Source organism: Gorilla gorilla, chromosome 14 (genome assembly GCF_029281585.2).
Source record: "Gorilla gorilla gorilla isolate KB3781 chromosome 14, NHGRI_mGorGor1-v2.1_pri, whole genome shotgun sequence".
NCBI lineage: Eukaryota > Metazoa > Chordata > Mammalia > Primates > Hominidae > Gorilla > Gorilla gorilla.
In genome coordinates, this window is record NC_073238.2 from 39,255,027 (window position 1) to 39,273,459 (window position 18,433).

Here is an 18,433-nt window from a genome sequence, read left to right on the forward strand (position 1 = left end):
CTTTGGGAGGCCAAGGCAGGCAGATCACTTGAGGTCAGGAGTTCAAGACCAGCCTGGCCAACATAATGAAACTCCGTCTTTACTAAAAATACAAAAATTAGCCAGGCGTGGCGGCACATACCTGTAATCCCAGTGACTCAGAAGGCTGACGTGGGGGAATCACTTGAACCCAGGAGGCGGAGGTTGCAGTGACCGAGATTCCACCACTGCATTCCAGCGTGGGTGACAGAGCAAGACTCCATCTCAAAAAACAAACAAACAAAAAAAAAAACAGGCTGGGCGCGGTGGCTCATTCCTGTAATCCCAGCACTTTGGGAGGCTGAGGTGGTTAGATCACCTGAGGTCAGGAGTTCGAGAGCAGCCTGGCCAACTTGGTGAAACCCCATCTCTACTAAAAATACAAAAATTAGCTGGGCGTTGTGGCAGGCACTTGTAATCCCAGCTACTTGGGAGGATGAGGCAGGAGAATCACTTGAACCTGGGAGGTGGAGGTTGCAGTGAGCCAAGATTGCACCACTGGACTCCAGCCTGGGCAAGAAGAGCGAAACTCCATCTCAGAAAAAAAAAAAGAAATCATTTCCTTTGCAGCATCATGGATGCAGCTGGAAGTCATTATCCTGAGCAAATTAATACAGGAACAAAAAACCAAATACCATATGTTCTCACTCATAAGTGAAAGCTAAACAATGGGTGCTCATGGACATCAAGGTGGCAATAATGGACCCTGGGGAGTTCTAGAGGGGGCACAGCAGAAAAGGGCAGAGGGTGAAAAACTAACTATTGGGTCCTGTGCTCAGTACCTGGGTGATGCGATCAATCACACCCCAAACCTCAGCATCACACAATATTACCAATAAACCTGCGTATGTACTTCCAAATCTAAAAGTTAAATTATACCAAAAATCTAAGCTCAAAAAGAATAAAAGTCTTTTGCCCATTAAAAAACAAACAATAGAAAACACAAGAATCATCCTATATCAGAAATCTATGTTAATGAAATTTATCATATTCATTGATTAAAGAAGACACACCTTACAATTATCTCAAGTAATGCAGGAAAAAGCATTCACTAAAATTCAGCCTGCACCTGTGACTTTAAAAATTAACAACAACTAGGAAACTTCCTTAACTCAACAAAGAGAATCTACCAAAATACCTACCAGGAACATCATATTAATGACATAATATTGACAGCATTTTCTTTAAAGCCTGGCATTAAACAAAAATGCCCTCTCTTCACTGCTTCCATTTAACAGTATACTGCAGAGCCTAACCAGTGTAGAAAGTCAGTGTAGTAAGTAAATCTATAGAATAACTCCTTAATGTAATGAGAGAGTTTAGGAAGATTTCTAGATGCAGGCTCAACATAAACAAAAATTAATAGCTAAATCAAGGATGCAGGTTGAAATCTTTACAGTAATTAATAAAAACATAGAAAAGGAGTATATGACTTCCAAGGTAATGACAGAGGGTGAGAAGGAAAGAATTATATTATTAAAATTCAATCGAATGAAAACAGAATGTCAGTAGGAAAATTGAAGAGTTAAATAAAATAGATGTACATAGAACGCTGTTCTCAACAATGCATAATACATGTTCTTTTCAAATGTACAGAAAACATTTGACAATATCGACCAAATTCTGGGCCATAAAGCAAATCTAAACAAATTTCAAAGAACTAAAAAAGAAAAAAATACATAGTATGTTCTGTGTCCACAACACAATATAATCAGAAATCAAAAATTTAAAGATAAATACAAAATTCTCATATGTTTGGAAATAAGGAAGCACACTTCTACATAACTCATGGGTCAAAAAAAAAACAAGCACAAAGTTGGAACATAGTTTGAACTAAGTAAAATAAAAACACTACAAATAAAAATTTATGGGATGAAGCTAAAGCAATTCTTAGAGGAAAACTTGTAGCCTTAAATGGTAAATAGAAAAGAGAGTGGTCGACACTCTAAGAATTATCCATGTCAAGAAGTCAGGAAAAGAACAAATTAACCCAAGGAGTACAGAAGAAAATACTAAATATCATAGTAATTGATGAAATAAAAAATAAATAAAAAATAGAGACCACCAATAAGGCCAAAAATTTGGTACTTTTAAAGGACTAGTAAAATTGATAAATCCCTGGTGAGACTAATCAAAAGAAAAAAAGGGGAGAAGGCACCAAGAAAGCAATGTCAGGAATAAAAAAGGGAACACCTCTGTAGACATTAAAATGGTAAAATGATATTGTGAACAATTTGATGTCAAGACATTTGCAAAGTCAGATTAAATGGACAAATGCTGGGAAAACTATAATCTACCAAAATGGGCAAAAGAAATAAAATTATAAAAAACATTCTATATATGGAATTGAGCCATAATTTAAAGACTTCTCTCCAGAGAAAGCTCTAGGCCAATGTGCGTTCACTGGTGAATTTCACTTTACACTTAAGAAGGAAAAAAATCAGCATGCATAAATTTACCCAGAGAATAAAAACAGAGAAAATGAAATCTAACTCATTTTACAAAGCCAAGATTTGAAAAAACTATCAGAAAGGAAAATTATAACCAGTCGCCCAGATGACATGAATTTGAAAATCCTAAACAAAATATTAACAAACAGAATCTGGCAATTTAATAATAAAATAATTTAATAAGTATTTAACAAAATAATACAGCACAACTAAATTATGTTTATTCCAGAAATATGTTGGTTTACCACTTAATCAATGTAATTAACCACATTTATTTATAGGATAAAGTAGAAAAATTATCATCTCAAAAATTCAGAAAAATCTTTAAGAATTCAACATGCATTCATGATTTAAAAAAAAAAACTCTTAGCAAGCTAAAGAATTTCTTTTTTCTTTCTTTTTTTTTTTTTTGTTTCGTTTTTTGAGACAGAGTCTCACTCTGTCATCCAGGCTGGAGAGCAGTGGTGCAATCTTGGCTCACTGCAACCTCTGCCTCCTGGGTTCAAGTGATTCTGGTGCCTCAGCCAGAGTTAGCTGGCATTACAGGCATGTGCCACCATACCTGGCAAATTTTTGTATTTTTTAGTAGAGACAGGGTTTCACTATGTTGCCTAGGCTGGTCTTAAACTCCTGGCCTCAAGTGATCTGCCCCCACTGGGCCTCCCAAAGTACTGGGATTACAGGTGTATGCCATGGCGCCCAGCCAAGGGATTTCTTAATCGATAAATGATAGCTAATACACACACACACACACACACACACACAGACACATACACACACACACAGAATCGTAAAGCAATTGGAGAGATGTTGAAAGCCTTTCCCTGGAGAATGGAACTGTATGTTCACGGCTGCTATTGCCACTTCTAATTCTACACTGTACTGAAGGTTCTAGCCAGTGCTAGGGGAGATAAACGACTGAAATGGAAAAAATACAATTTATTATTTTCATATGATGTAATAATGTACCATAAAATCCAAAAGAATCTATAGATAAATTAGTAGAACGAATAAGTGAGTTTAGGCTGGGCACGGTGACTCAGGCCTGCAGTCCTAGCACTTTGGGAGGTGGAGGCTGAGGCTGGCACATCACTTGAGCGCAGGAGTTTGAGACCGACCTGGGCAACATAGCGAAACCCCATCTCTACAAAAAAATCAAAAAATTAGCTGGGCATGGTGGCACCTGCCTGCAGTGCTAGCTACTCAAGAGGCTGATATAGGTGGATCACCTGAATCCCAGGGAGGTTGAGGCTGTACTGAGCCGTGATCATGCCACTGCACTCCAGCCTGGGTGACAGAATGAGACCCTACCTCAAAAAAAAAAAAAAAAAAAAAGAAAAGTGAGTTTATGAACGTTGCTAATTGCAAGATTAATAAATAAAATGAACTGCATTTAAAACAATAAAAAACATGTAGAAAATAAACATTTTAAAGGGATATCATTTAAATAACCACAAAAACATCTAAGAATAAATCTCACCAAAAATATGCAAGCTTTCTATACAGAAAATGAGAAAGCATTGTAAAGAGAAATTGAAGAGGACCTAACTAAATGAGAGAATACCTCTCTTCATGAGTTGGATGAGTCAATATTGTAAAGATTCAATTCTCCCAAGTCTATAAATTCAACGCAATTCCAAACAAATTTCTATCCAGTGTGTGTAATTTGACTAGTTGATTCCCAAATTTATATGGAAATATAGATGACCTAAAATACCCAAACAATTGTGAAAAAGAAAAAGATGATGAGGACGTATTAGAAAGCTACAGTAAGATAGTTGTGCTATTGGCACACAGATGAAAAATCAATGAACAGAATAGAAAGGTCAGAAACAGATTCATGTTCTTCAGGGTAGTAAAGAAATGAAAATCTTCTGAACCAGTGTGCTGGAATAACTGGATAGCCATACATGGAAAAAGATGAAACATGATGCCTTCCTCACACCACACACATAAATCAATTTTAAAAGGAATGGACCTTCTAGAAGAAAATACAGTAGTAAAGTGTCCTTTAAACTCAAGGAAAATTGTCTTAATCGGGACACAAAAACACAAACTTTATAAAGGGAAAGCATGATACCTATGATGGTAAGACAACTAAGAACTTCTGTTAACCAGAAGATACTCCTGAGAGAGAGAAAAGGCAAATCACAGAGCAGAAAAGCTTTCTTGAAATACATTTATGACCAATAACAGAATTGAAATCAGAATACATAAAGAACTCCTACAATCAGGAGAAAAAAGATGAATAATCCAGGAGAAAAATGGTTAAGAAAATTAAAAAGTTACTTTACAAAAAAGGATATCCAAATACTTAATAATCTTAAGAAACTTCCTCAATCTTATTCGTAATTATAGAAATGCAAATGATCACCACCATAAGATGCCATCACACAAACACCCAAAGGCTAAAAATAAAAATACCCAGAATTGCAAGTATTGGGGAAGATATGGAATGCTTGAAGTGTACAATACCTGTGGAGTAAAAATTGGTACAACTGTTTTAGAAAACAGGTGACATTATCAGGTAAAGTTCAAGATTCATTACCCTAAGACAGAACAATTTTAGTCTGAGGTATACACTCAACAAAAATGTGGCCACATGTGCAACAAGAAACGTGTATTTTTAAAAGCAGTATTATTGGGCTAGGCGCAGTGGCTCATGACTGTAATCCCAGCACTTTGGGAGGCAGAGGCAGGCACATCACTTGAGGTCAGGCATTTGAGACCATCCTGGACAACATGGCAAAACCCCATCGCTATTAAAAATACAAAATTAGCTGGGTGTGGTGGTGGACGCCTGTAATCCCAGCTATTCGGGAGGCTCAGGCATGAGAATTGCTTGAACCCAGGAAGTGGAGGTTGCAATGAACTGAGATCATGCCACTGCACTCCAGCCTGGGTGACAGAGTGAGACCTTATCTCAAAACAAAAAACATAATTTATCACAATAAAAATTGGAAACAACCCAAATGTAATAGAAAAAAAGAGATTCCATTTTCAGTCACAATTTGTGTAGGAATGAATTTTTGAAAAGATGTGCAAAGACATAATGAAAAAAAGTGTAAAATATTATTAAAGAATGAACAAGATGATTCACATGTACAACTCAATATCGCAAAGTTGTCAGTTCTCTCAAGTTAATCTATAAATTCAATGTAGTTCCAATAAAAATCCTAAAAGTGTTTTATTATGGCACTTCACAAAATGATTTTAAAATTGAATGTAATAATTAAGTTCCAAGAAGAGCAAGACAATTCTGTCTTTATCAAACCATATTATAAAGCTACAATAATTACAAAAGTGTGGTAGAGAGAACTTAGGAACAGTTTTGAATATTTATAGAAACTTGGTATATTACTGAGAGGGACTAAAAATTAATGGAGAACAAATTAGCATGCATTTGATGATGTTAAGACAATTGGCTATCTATATGAAAAAAACACTTCCCCCAACTTCCAACTAGATTAAAGACCCAAATATTAAAAATGGAACTTGAATATTTTTGAAGAAATGTGGAATATCTTTACTACATCAGTATAGGGGTGAATTTCATAAACACGACAGAAAAGCATGAAATACATACACACACATAGATAAACAAATTTTACTATATTCAGTATTACAAACTTCTCTCCGGGCATGATGGCTCATGCCTGTAATCCCAGCACTTTGGGAAGCTGAGGTGGGTGGATCACTTGAGTCCAGGAGTTCGAGACCAGTCTGGGCAACACAGTGAGACCCTGTCTCTATAAAAAATACAAAAATTAGCCAGGCATGGTGATGCTCACCTGTAGTCCCACTTACTCAGAGGGGCTGAGATGGGAGGATTGCTTGAGCCCCGGGAGGTTCAGGCTGCAATGAGCCCAGATCGTGCCACTGCACTCCAGCCTGAGTGACACAGCGAGATCATGTCTCAAAACAAAACAAAAATTTATAAACTTTTGTACAACAGAATAAATCACAATCAAATTTAAAAGGCAACATGTGGGGAGAATATAATTGCAATACTAAGAAAAATTGGCATTCAGATTCTTTAAAGAACTCCTATAAATCGATATAAAATATTTTTACTATCATGATACTACTGGTAACCTGCAGGCAGCAACCAACCAGAAGACAGCAAGACTAATATGAATGAACACATAAAAAAGAGGCTGCTCTGGTACATACCAGCTGAATATTAGCCCTCTAAACAACCTTTAACAAAATCAGCAAAATATTATGTGAACACAGAATAATGTAAACCCCCCCTCAGCAAAAAAGAAAAAAGTCAAATTTGAAATGAATGTTTTCCTTCAAGCAAGGAATTAGCATTAGTTAATAGAAAACTGATGCTAACTCTTTAATAATAACATTTTAGGTTGGGCAATGTGAAATGGCCATTTTTAAAGCAAAAGATGGTTAAAAACTGGCAATTTCAAATGATTCAACCTCTATATTCTTAACTATGGTATTGTAAATTGCCAGTTTATACACAATATTCCAACCTGTAGAGCTAAACACAGAACCTGTATATTAACTAATATACAGCTAAACACAGAACCTGTATATTAACTAACGGGCTTGAAACTAGTCAGTAAGACTAAAACTTGATTTTACTGAATTATATAAGCCAGTTTACAGTGTTATGTTTTCCTGGAATTTGATATAAAAATTGATTTAGAGCCCACTAAAAATGTAATTATTTGTGTTTGTCAAAATTTGTGAAATATGCTTAGATGATTATTTAAAGCCTAAACCTGAATGAGAGAAAACCTAATTGAACTTAAATTGGGTGGATTTACAAATGACTTTTTTTCCCCATTTTAACCCCACCAATGTCAACTTCTTCGTATCATTACACTATAAAAATTCCAGTATAATTTTTGAAATAGCATCTCTGTTGGCTCCCTTACTCTAAAAGGTTCTCACAAAGTTTAAGAACAACCTTAAATTTTACTGGAACAAAAACAGACATATAGACCAATGGAACAGAATAGAAAGCCCTGAAAAAATCCATGCATTTATAGTCAGCTGATGTTCGACAAAGGTGCCAAGAATCCAAGATGGGGAAAGGACAGTCTCTTCAATAAATGATACTGGGGAAAATGAATATCCACTTTCAGAAGAATGAAATTGCAACCTATCTCACCCAATATACAAAAATCAACTCAAAGTAAATGCTTAACTGTGAAACCTGAAATTGGAAAACTACTAGAAGAAAACACAGGTGAAAATCTTCTTGACATTGGTCTAGGCCAAGATATTTTTGGATATGACTGAAAAGCATAGGCAACAAAAGAAAAAGTAGACAAATGATACTGTATCAAACTAAAATGCTTTTGCACAGCGAAGGAAACATTTATAGAGTAAAGAGAGAACCTACAGAACGGGAGAAATATCTACAAAGCATACATTCGATAATAGGCTAACAGTTTTTTTTTTTTTAAAAAGGAACCCAGACAACACAATAGCAAGAGAACAAGTTACTTCTCTAGAAAATGGGCAAAGAACCTGAAAAGATATTTCCCAACGGAAGACACACAAATGGCCAAGAGCTATATGAGAAAATGCTAAACATCATTAATCATCAGGGAAAAGCAAATAAAAACCACAAAGAGACATCCTCACACCTGTTAGGATGCTCACTAACAAAAAGACAAAAGAAGAGTTGGTGAGGATGAAGAGAAAAGGGAACCCCCTTGTACGCTGTTGGTGTGGATGTAAATTAGTAGTTATTGTGGAAAACAGCACTGAGATTCCTCAAAAAAACAAAAATAGAACTACCATATGATTTGGAGATTCCACTTCTGGGTATATATCCAAAGGAAATGAAATCTGCACTCCCGTGTTCACTGCAGCATTATTCGTAATATCCAAGCTATGGAGTCAATCTAAATGTCATCAGTGGATGAATGAATAAAGAATATGTGGTATACATAAATAAAGGCATACAATTCAGCCTTAGAGAATATCCTGTCACAAGATAATATGGATGAACCTGGAGACCATTATGCTAAGTGAAATAAGCCAGGCATAGAAAGACAAATACTGCATGTCTCGCTTATTTGTGGAATCTAAAAAAGTCAAATTCATAGAAGCAGAGAGTAGAATGGTGGTTACCAGGGGCTGGGGGGACAAAACTGGGGGGATTGTGGAGATGTTGGTTTTTATTTTATTATTATTATTTTTTTAGATTGAGTTTTGTTCTTGTTGCTCAGCTCTAGGAATCTAATACAGTGCCCAAGACAGAGGGACCATGCCCCCCATCCCAGATGACTCCCCCTGTGCCTACCTGTGACAGTGACCATAGCTAGTAAACTGGGGGCTCATGGTGTGTTTAGGCTGAGGGGGGGCCTTCAAGTTTAGTGTCCCCAGGAGATGCTCAGCCTTCATGTGACCTGGATGCCCCCAAGTGTTTCGGCAACCCTGGAGAGGCACACTGTCGGACAGCTGAGCTGAGAGCCTGTGAGCTGTCCCACAATCCATGGCTGAGACTCAGAGGGGTGTCCCAGCCTGCTGGCTCCCAGTTCAGGCTAAGTCAGCTGAGGAGGGCCTGTCCATGTGCAGAGGGTCCAGACCACATGCTCTGCCAGCCCATGACCTCGGCACTGGAGGAAAGAAGGGCAGTGACAGCTGGGACGAGAGGAAGAGCAGATCTCAAATGCTCCCAGGCACTTGGCACTCACAGGTAAAAATGTCTTCTGGATTCCCCAAGAATTTGCTACTCAGTGGGGAGGAGGAGGAGCAAAGAAGTGGCCACCGTTGGCTGCCTGTGCCCAGCAGGTCCACATTCCCTGCTCTGATGAGGCAGCTGCTCGTGGTTCTGCGAGGGATTTCGCGGTTCCCCCTTAGCCAGTCACAGGTCATCGGGACCCAGGCAAAGGAAATCCTGATGGTCCCAAGGGAAGCCTGGATAAGAGTAACATCTTCGATGACTTCCTCCCTCATTTCCCCACCCTGCAAAGCACTGGCCTTGGGCAGTGCAAGGGCACTTCCTCTTTCCCTCTTTCCCTTCGTTCCTCTTATCCTTCCTCTCACTCCTTCCCTCCCCCGCTCCCTCCCCCCATGCACCTGTCTCCTGCCCAGCCCACCTGGAGAAGGCTGCTCTGGGATTAATTCAGACCTAGATGATGGGAGTGAAGCCGCACCCCTGTCAGAGGGAAGCACTTTGGGCCCAGCCACCTGTTCGCCCTGTTTGATGAAGGAAACAATGCCTGGCAAAGCACCGCTCCCTGGCCAGGGCAGCAGGCCAACCTGCTGTCACTGTGCCTTAATCACCCCCATGCCCAGGCAGCACCGTCTGCAGGATCTTTTAATAGGACAGGGACAATGAGCTCACAGAGCTTCTCTGTCCCCTACAGACAGGCACCACAGAACCTTGGAAGAGAGAAAGTTAAACAAGCCCAGCCTCCCTGCCTCATGCCTCGGGGCTGACTGGCTCTAACGTGGTTCGGCTATGCTGTTCCATCCTGGGACAGAGCACCCCGCTGCCTGGCCTTTTCCATGCCTGCACTCCCAGCAGGCTCTATCTAGGGTTTGCTGGGGACTCACTCCAGGCCAGGAGAGGGCCTGTGAGCTCTGGCAGTTTGTGCCATGTGTGGGCAACAGACCTGAGAAACGCTGTTTAATAGGGTTGCCTCAAGCACATTTTCAAGATGAACACAAGAAGACTAGCAAAGTAGTGAAGAGTTTGGACTTTGGAGTCGGGAAGTTCAAGTTCAAATACAGTGTCCTGAGCACCTGCTAAGCTCCCTGAGCCACACCTGCAGGTTGGGACACTGGGCTGATGTTAAGAATTAAATGGCACAGTGTGTGCAAAAACTGCTAGCATCAGGCCCAAGAAGTCAACAATGAAAGGAAGACGGAAGGGATTGTGAGGTCTGGGAAGTGTCTGGAAAAATGTCGCATTGCAGAAGGCCTGTGGTGTTAGGATATGCGTATTGGATTTTGTCCAGGCTCCTGGCTCCCAATGCCTACATTCCTTGTTAGAATGCTGGGGTGCTTTAGGACTCAGGAAACAGAATCTCTCTCTCTGACCTTCTCCGGTTTTTCTTTCACCTGCCCACAGTGGGATGCTAATCTATTTGTGGATCAAAAAACCCTCATTCCACATAAGGTCCCCATACCCTAGGAGAAGGAATGCTGCTTAGAGAGGCCAAGAAAAGTCTGAGCAGGCCAGCCTTGCTGGGTTTAGGTCATCTGCTTTCTGTCCAGTAACATTTCCGCATGGTTGTCAAGCATGCCCTTGCATCGGAGCCTCCATAAAAACCCACGAGGACAGGCTCTGGGAGCTTCCAGATACCTGAACCCATGGAGGTTCCTGGAGGGTGGCGCACCCAGGGAGGGCACTGAAGCTCCCGGCACCTTCCCCCATATCTCGTCCTGTGCATCTCTTTATCTGCATCCTTTGCGACATTCTTTAAAATAAACTGGTAAACATGTTTCCCTGAGTTCTGTGAGTCGCTCCAGCAAATTAATCAAACACAAAGTGGGAGTTGTAGGAACCCCAACTTGAAGCCAATGGGTCAGAAGCTCTGGAGGCCTGGCCCTGTGACTGGTGTCTGAGGGCTGAGGGGCACCCTTGGAGACTGAGCCCTCCCCCTGTGGGATCTGACGCTATGTCTGGATAGATATTAAATAGACCCATTAAACAGTAAATCTCAGGTGTGATGCCCACACAAGGCATGAACTGCAAGAGTTCACAGACCATTGTCTTTGACTGATGAATGCCTGTTTGTGGGTTCATCAGTCAAAGACATTGGTATTCATGACATGCAAGACTGCCCTCCAGAGCTGGCACTTCACGGAGCTGTTTACTCACTGCTGGGCACCATTCCTTTGAATGTTATTAGGCTCTTTACAAACGTTAATTATGTCCATAGCTGATGGTTAGGTAGACGGTAAATGTTCTTTTAGGTGATGAGCGTATTCAGCACCCAGAGAGGTGGAGGGGCTGGTTCAAAATCACACAGAAGCCCACTGGGGCTGACTGTATTTGTTGTCAGGACCAATATGTATCACCAGGAGCTAAAATGTCACTTTGTCACTCTTTCAAGCTAAATGTCAAGAAAGCAATTAGGGATGACCCAAACGCTTGGAGGTCGGGAACAGCCTGGCCATCTGGGAGGCCGCATGTGGCTCCCTGCGGCTGGTACAGGCTTTAGGAAGGATGGTGAGAGGTGTGCTGGAAGGGCAGGTGTCACGGCTGCTTCACGACACCTTACCTTTCTAGCTTACCTTACACCAAGTAAGGTGTGATGTGACCACACCACTGTTAGCAAAGACAAAACAAAGATATTGGGGTTCTGTGATGCCGGCCAGGGAAGCAGATGGTGAATGCTCAGGAGCCCAGCCTGAGGCTCAGAGCCCGGCTGGGGACCTTGTGGGAGACAGCCTGGGGACAGAGAGATGTTGATCCAGAGGACAGAACTCCAGAGACAGAAAGGGCCTGGCAATGGCCTGGTGGGACGTGGGTGAGGGCAGAGGTGAGGGGTGAAGGAAAGTGGCCATCTGCAAGCCAGAAGATACAGCAGGAGAAGGGATCTGGAGAGAGAGTCTGGGGTGTGCGCAGGACCTCCCATCTCTGGTCACTGCTGTGTCCTGCAGGCAGCTCAGCTTCTGGCTTCCCTGGGAAACCGCCCCACAGCCATCTAGAAAAGATGAATTATCTCCCCTCTTCATCGCTGCCTCCCTTCATAGGTGGGTTAGAATTACAAGACACCACAGCTGGAAGGAAGCTTAGCAATGGTAAGTCTGCCCCTCTGTGGCAGAGAAGGGGACACCCATGGTCACTTGCACAAGATTTGAGCTGTCAGCGGCAGAATCAAGACTCTCAGACCCAGAGCCCCAGGAGACAGCCAAGGACATGTTCTCAATGCTTTGATGACTTTCTTATCACCAAGATACTCATGTCTGATTTATCTCCCTGTGGACCCCATGTTTTAAAAGATGGCCGGGCACAGTGGCTCACACTTGTAATCCCAGCACTTTGGGAGGCCGAGGCGGGCAGATCACAAGGTCAGGAGATCGAGACCATCCTGGCTAAACAGTGAAACCCCATCTCTACTAAAAATACAAAAAAATTAGCCAGGCATGGTGGTGGGCACCTGTAGTCCCAGCTATTCGGGAGGCTAAGGCAGGAGAATGGCATGAACCTGGGAGGCGGAGTTTGCAGTGAGCCGAGATTGCACCACTGCACTCCAGCCTGGGTGACAGAGCGAGACTCTGTCTCAAAAAAAAAAAAAAAAAAAGAAGAAGAAGAAGAGTTTCATTCACCAAACACTGCATTTATTAAGTAATAACATATTCATTTTCCCGTTTTTGAAATTAACCAAAGATATACATAACTGCCAGCCAGAGTCTCTGATCAGCAGGCAATAACCCTTATTATCACCATGAGTTGATTTAATTTCTGCCAAAAGCAAAGAAACTTGGCATTTTAGATAGCCTGAACAGCTTTACTGTGTGAAAGTGGAGGTTTTCCATTACACTTAGTGAAATATTCAAAATAGCTCCCAGACCCTGGTCAATAATTCACAGCGCCCTTGGCCTCCAGGGACCCCTGTTGGGAACCACCACACCGTATTATTTATGCAGGAGTTAAGATGCAAAGGGAATCTCACTGTCCTAGAGTCTCAGCAGCAAACTGGTAAGGGATTTGTAGCCTGGATCCAGCCAGGAGCTTTGGACAAACCACTCAGTCATCCCTGAGCCTCAGGTTTCCCATCAGTAAGGTGAGAATAAGATATCAGTCAGGGTTCCTAGTTGCAAATAACAGAAATATACTCTGTTTATATGAAGGAGAAAATAATGTATTAAAAGGATACTGGGAAAAATAGCTTGGCAGCTCCTCCTCAAGTTAAACATAGAACCACTACATGACCCAGCAATTCCATTCCTAGGTCTATACTTGAAAGAATGGAAAGTAGATCTCCAAACAAAAACTAGTACATGAATATTCATAGCAGCTCTATTCACAATCGCCAAAACCTGCACACAACCCACTGTCCATCAACAAATGAATGGGTAAACAAAATGTAATATATCCAAGCAATGGGATATTGTTTGGCCGTAGAAAGGACTGAAGCTCTGATACATGGTACAACACGCCTTGAAAACATTCAAAGAAAAAATCAGACCACATAATGTATGATTCCATTCATATCAAACATCCAGAAAAAGCAAATCCATGGAGACAGAATGCACTAGTGGTTGCAAGGGACCGTGTGGGGAAGGGAGTAATGAAAGCGACTGCTTCTTGGGTACGGGGTTTCCATTTGGGTGGTGAAGTTCTAGAACTAGATAGTGGTGATGACTGCACAACACTGAAAAAGTATTTAATGTCACTGGATTGTACACATGATGTCTGGCAAGTCGCAGAGTGGCTGGGTGTGTGGGAACCATGCCCGTGACCGGTCCTCAGGGATGCTGCTGCTGCAGTCGCTGAGGGTTCTAGTTGCTGGGCGCTGCACCTGTACGGCTGACCCAGGGTCTCCATGGCCTGTCACTGTGCCAGCTGCCCGAGAGAGGTCCTTGGGGGTCCCTGGGACTCTGGGCAAATGCCTCTGATTGGCTGCCTCACATCCCACCTTACACTGCAAGGAAGGCTAAGGAAGCAATTCCCTGGCATTTTTATCTTCTGCTGTGGGAGTCAGTCCCTGCCTCCCACTGAGACACAGGAGGGGGAATTCTCCCAAACACAGGAAGGTGGCAGAGAGGTGCTTCAGGACCACCAGCGTGCACAGAGTTAATGCCTGCTTCAAAGACAGAAGAGAACCTGTCTGAGGAGTGTGGTGCATGGGGGATGTGTAGGAAATGCTAAGACAGGGGCAGATCATGAAGTCAATATTGCTCTCTAAAGGGTTCTTCGTGGGTGGCAACTTTCCCTCCCCTCTTCAACCTCCTCTGAACGCCCCCAACTTCTGCCACCATACAAAAACTCATTATTCAGAGACAATTGCTCTCTCACCTTTCCTATCTAGATGTTTCTAAACTTTGAACAAGATGATAATGGCAGCTGGTCATTTGTCTAGCAGACACTAATCCTTGCCTCTGGGCTCTGTGATGTGCTTTGCAGTTTAGCACAAGGACCTTGCTGCCGTACACTTAGTAACCCAATAATGGTGAGATGGTGCTCAGGAGGGGGCTGGAGCTGTGGGGACCTGGTCTGCCCTCTGCGCTAGGTGACAAAGCACTTGTCTCCTGTCTGCTGTTTGGCCACGATCCCCACGGTACCATTCACAGCCCCTCCCAGCTGGGTGTGAGGGTGGGGCGCTATGGAACGTCTTGCCTCTTATCTCCTATACAGACAATTCCAGAAGTAAATAGAAGCAAAATAGGACGCAAGTTAGGTTTTCTTTTTTTCTTTTTTTTTAAAGGGTAGATTTTGATATAATTTTAAAATTTCACATAAGTTGCAAATATAGTACCTATATTGTACTATATACTGTTTATCCAGATTCAACAATTGTTTAACATTTTATGCCATTTGCTTTTTCACTCCTCTCTCTTCCTCCTCCTCCCTTCTCTCTCCCTGTCCCTCCCCCTACAGACTGTGCTATTTTACCTCTGAATGCTCAAAAACAAAGACCATCTTGTACATGACCACAGTGTAATTATCAAAATCCAGAGACTTAACACTGATACAATATTATTACCTTAATCCTCAGCCCATAATCAAAGCTCATCAATTGCCCAATAATGCCCACTGTAGCTTTTTGCAGATTTTCAAGATGTCGGTTTCTAGTTTAATTTCACTGTGGTCAGAAAACGTGCTCCCCGAAATGTCAACCTTTTGAGATTTACTACATCTTATTTTCTGGTTCCCGCCTTGTCCTCCTCAGCACTCCAGCTGGCTCCTTCTGGAAGTTTCCCTGGACTCTCTCCCACTCAGGCACAGCTGAGAGGTCAGTTGAAGACCTGGGGGAATTTATACACAGGTTTTAGGGCTCCCCTCCCTTGCTCCTTTCTTTTTTTTTTTTTTTTAAGTCTTTTCATTTTTATCATTCAAAAAAGTTTCATTTTTTTATTTAGCTTTCTGTCTCTGTGCTTGTGCCTTCAACACTTTCACAACGATTTTCTGCTCCTCGATAAGGAAAGCACGCTTGATCCCGTCACGAACACATTTAGTACGCATGGAACCACCACAGGCCCTGCGGACATGTTTCTTTGTTTTGGACAATCTCCTAAGAACTTTAGGTCTTACAGCACGAACCCCTCAAAGTCTGCCTGGGCACACGCTACATGCAGATTTTGGTGCTTTCCCAACCTTCTTGGTATAAAAGTACACAACTCCATTATCAGGGGTTCGGGGCAGCCTAGTTTTGTTAGAGGCTGTATTGTAGGAAAGCCTACGATAGTAGGCCAAACGCTGGACCATTCTGAGTGCCTGCAGACAACGTTCCCGGAAGCGCTCCCTTGCTCGTTTTTTTTTTTTTTTTTTTTTGGCTGGGGATGGAGTCTCACTCTGTCTGTCGCCCAGGCTGGAGTGCAGTGGCGCAGTCTCGGCTCACTGCAACCTCCGCCTCCCGGGTTCACGCCATTCTCCCGTCTCAGCTTCTGAGTAGCTGGGACTACAGGCGCCGGCCACCACGCCCGGCTAATTTTATTTTTGTATTTTTAGAAGAGACGGGTTTTCACCGTGTTAGCCGTGTTAGCCAGGATGGTCTCGATCTCCTGACCTCACGATCCGCCGGCCTCGGCCTGGCAAAGTGCTGGGATTACAGGCGTGAGCCACCGCGCCCCACCCTTGCTCCTTTCAACCTGGCGTTTTCCCCCTCATTTTCCAGCCATTTAGGAATCCCGCCTCCATCCGCTGAGCCCTCAAGGCAGTGAGAGAGACTACTTTCCACATCAGCCCCAGCAGAAAACCTGGAAAACGCTCATCCCTTACAGATGGACACTCTTCCAGTTTCTGCCTGTTCTTATCCACTTTCCGATAGTTCTTTAAGAAACTTCAAATAGTTTCTTAACTGTTTGAAGAACTATTTAAAGAAGGACTATTTATTAAATAGTTTCTTAACTATTTGAAGAACTATTTAACTGAAGAACTATTTGCCTTCAAATAGTTCTTTAAGAAAACTTTTTTTTGTCCAGAGTTTATACAACACACACACACACACACACACACACACACACACACACAGACACATATAATTAGGAATGCATCTTGTTTATGTCTCATTCCATAATATGTTACTATCACTCAAAATAGTACAAACTCGACCCTAATATGTCAAATTTTAATTCTGGTTGGATTCACCAGATTCAATTGTTTATTTATCTGATTTCATTATTTCATGATCTCTCCTTAACATTTCATGAAAAGGTCTTTTGGGGACTTAATGTAAGTGACAACAGAATTCAGTGTGATGAAACCAACCATATATGAAATGAACCAGATGCCATATGCTTAAACCTGTGAATATGTCAACCAGCAATTCACTGGCGCATAAATGTGCAAATGAGGAAACGTTGTTCAAACACTTCAGCTTGTATTTTACAAAACAGTGTTTAAATATTTGACATAGTTTAATAATATTTTAGAAAAATCGCTTACCTAGTCTGGATGATGTATGCATTTGCTGGGGTTACCATAAGGAAGTTACACACACTGGGGGCATAAACAGCAGAAGGTTATTGCTGCGTAGTCCTGGAGCCTGAAGTCCAGGATCGAAGTGTCAGGTTTGGATTCTCCTGCGGCCTCTCTCCTTGGCTTGCCGACTTCCCTCTCTACATGTCTGTATCCTAATTGTCTCTTTTTTTAATGTTTATTTTAAGTTCCTGGGTACAAATGCAGGTTTGTCACATAGGTAAACTTGTATCATGGGGGTTTGTTGTACAGATTATTTCATCATCCAGGTATATTAAGTCTAGTGCCCATTCATTATTTTTCCTGATCCTCTCCCTCCTCCTACCCTCCACTCTCTGATAGGCCCCAGTGTGCGTTATTCCCCTCTATGTATCCATGCGTTCTCATCATTTAGCTCCCACTTACAAGTGAGAATATCTGGTATCTGGTTTTCTGTTACGGTGTTAGTTAGCTTAGGATAATGGCTTCCAGCTCCATCCATGTTCCTGCAAAGGACATGATCTTATTCTTGATTTCTTTCCCTTAATAATACATATTTAATGTTATTCAATGCCTTCTTTTCATGGCATTATAGCTTATTTCCTTTTAGTGCTGATTAATATTCCATCATCTGAATATACCGCAGTTTATTCACCTTCCAAGTTTTGGCAATTATGAATGAAGCTGCTCCAAACATCTGTGTGCAGACAGACTTTTGTATGGACATAAGTTTCCAATTCTTTGGGTAAATACCAAGTACCATAATTGGTGGATTGTATGGTATGAATATATTCAGTTGTATAAGAAGCCACCAGACTGTCTTTGAAAGTGCTTGTTCCATTTTGCATACCCACCAGAAATGAGAGTTCCTGTTGCTGTTCCTGTTGGTGTTCATAGTGGAGACAGTGGATTTTAGCCATCTTAATAGATATATAATAGGATCTCATTGTTGCTTTAATTTTCCATTTCCTTTTGTTTTGTTTTGTTTTGAGATAGAGTCTCACTCTGTTGCCTGGGCTGGAGTGCAGTGGTGCAATCTGCAACCTCCACCTCCTGGATTCAAGTGATTCTCATGTCTCAGCCTCCGCAGTAGCTGGGATTACAGGCATGTGCCACCATGCCCGGCTAATTTTTGTATTTTTAGTAGAGATGGGGTTTCACCATGTTGGTCAGGCTGGTCTCAAACTCCCGACCTCAAGTGATCCACCTGCTTCAGCCTCCCAAAGTGCTGGGATTACAGGCATGAGCCACCGCGCCCAGCCTATCGTATTTTAAATATATGAACAGTCTCCAAAATGTGAGTACAGTTTTTTACTTTCCCTGTGCAACTTGATTTTTTCCAATAAACTCCTCTGAGATCTATTCCAATGAACTAAAGCCAGGCTGATTGATTTATTCCCAGGGTGAAGAG

At 41.9% G+C, this 18,433-nt stretch overlaps 1 pseudogene; it reads right to left on the reverse strand.

Moving 5' to 3' along the window:
• Positions 1-15,433: 15,433 nt before the first annotated feature.
• LOC101146238 (large ribosomal subunit protein eL34-like) lies at positions 15,434-15,831 on the reverse strand (annotated as a pseudogene).
• Positions 15,832-18,433: the final 2,602 nt, after the last annotated feature.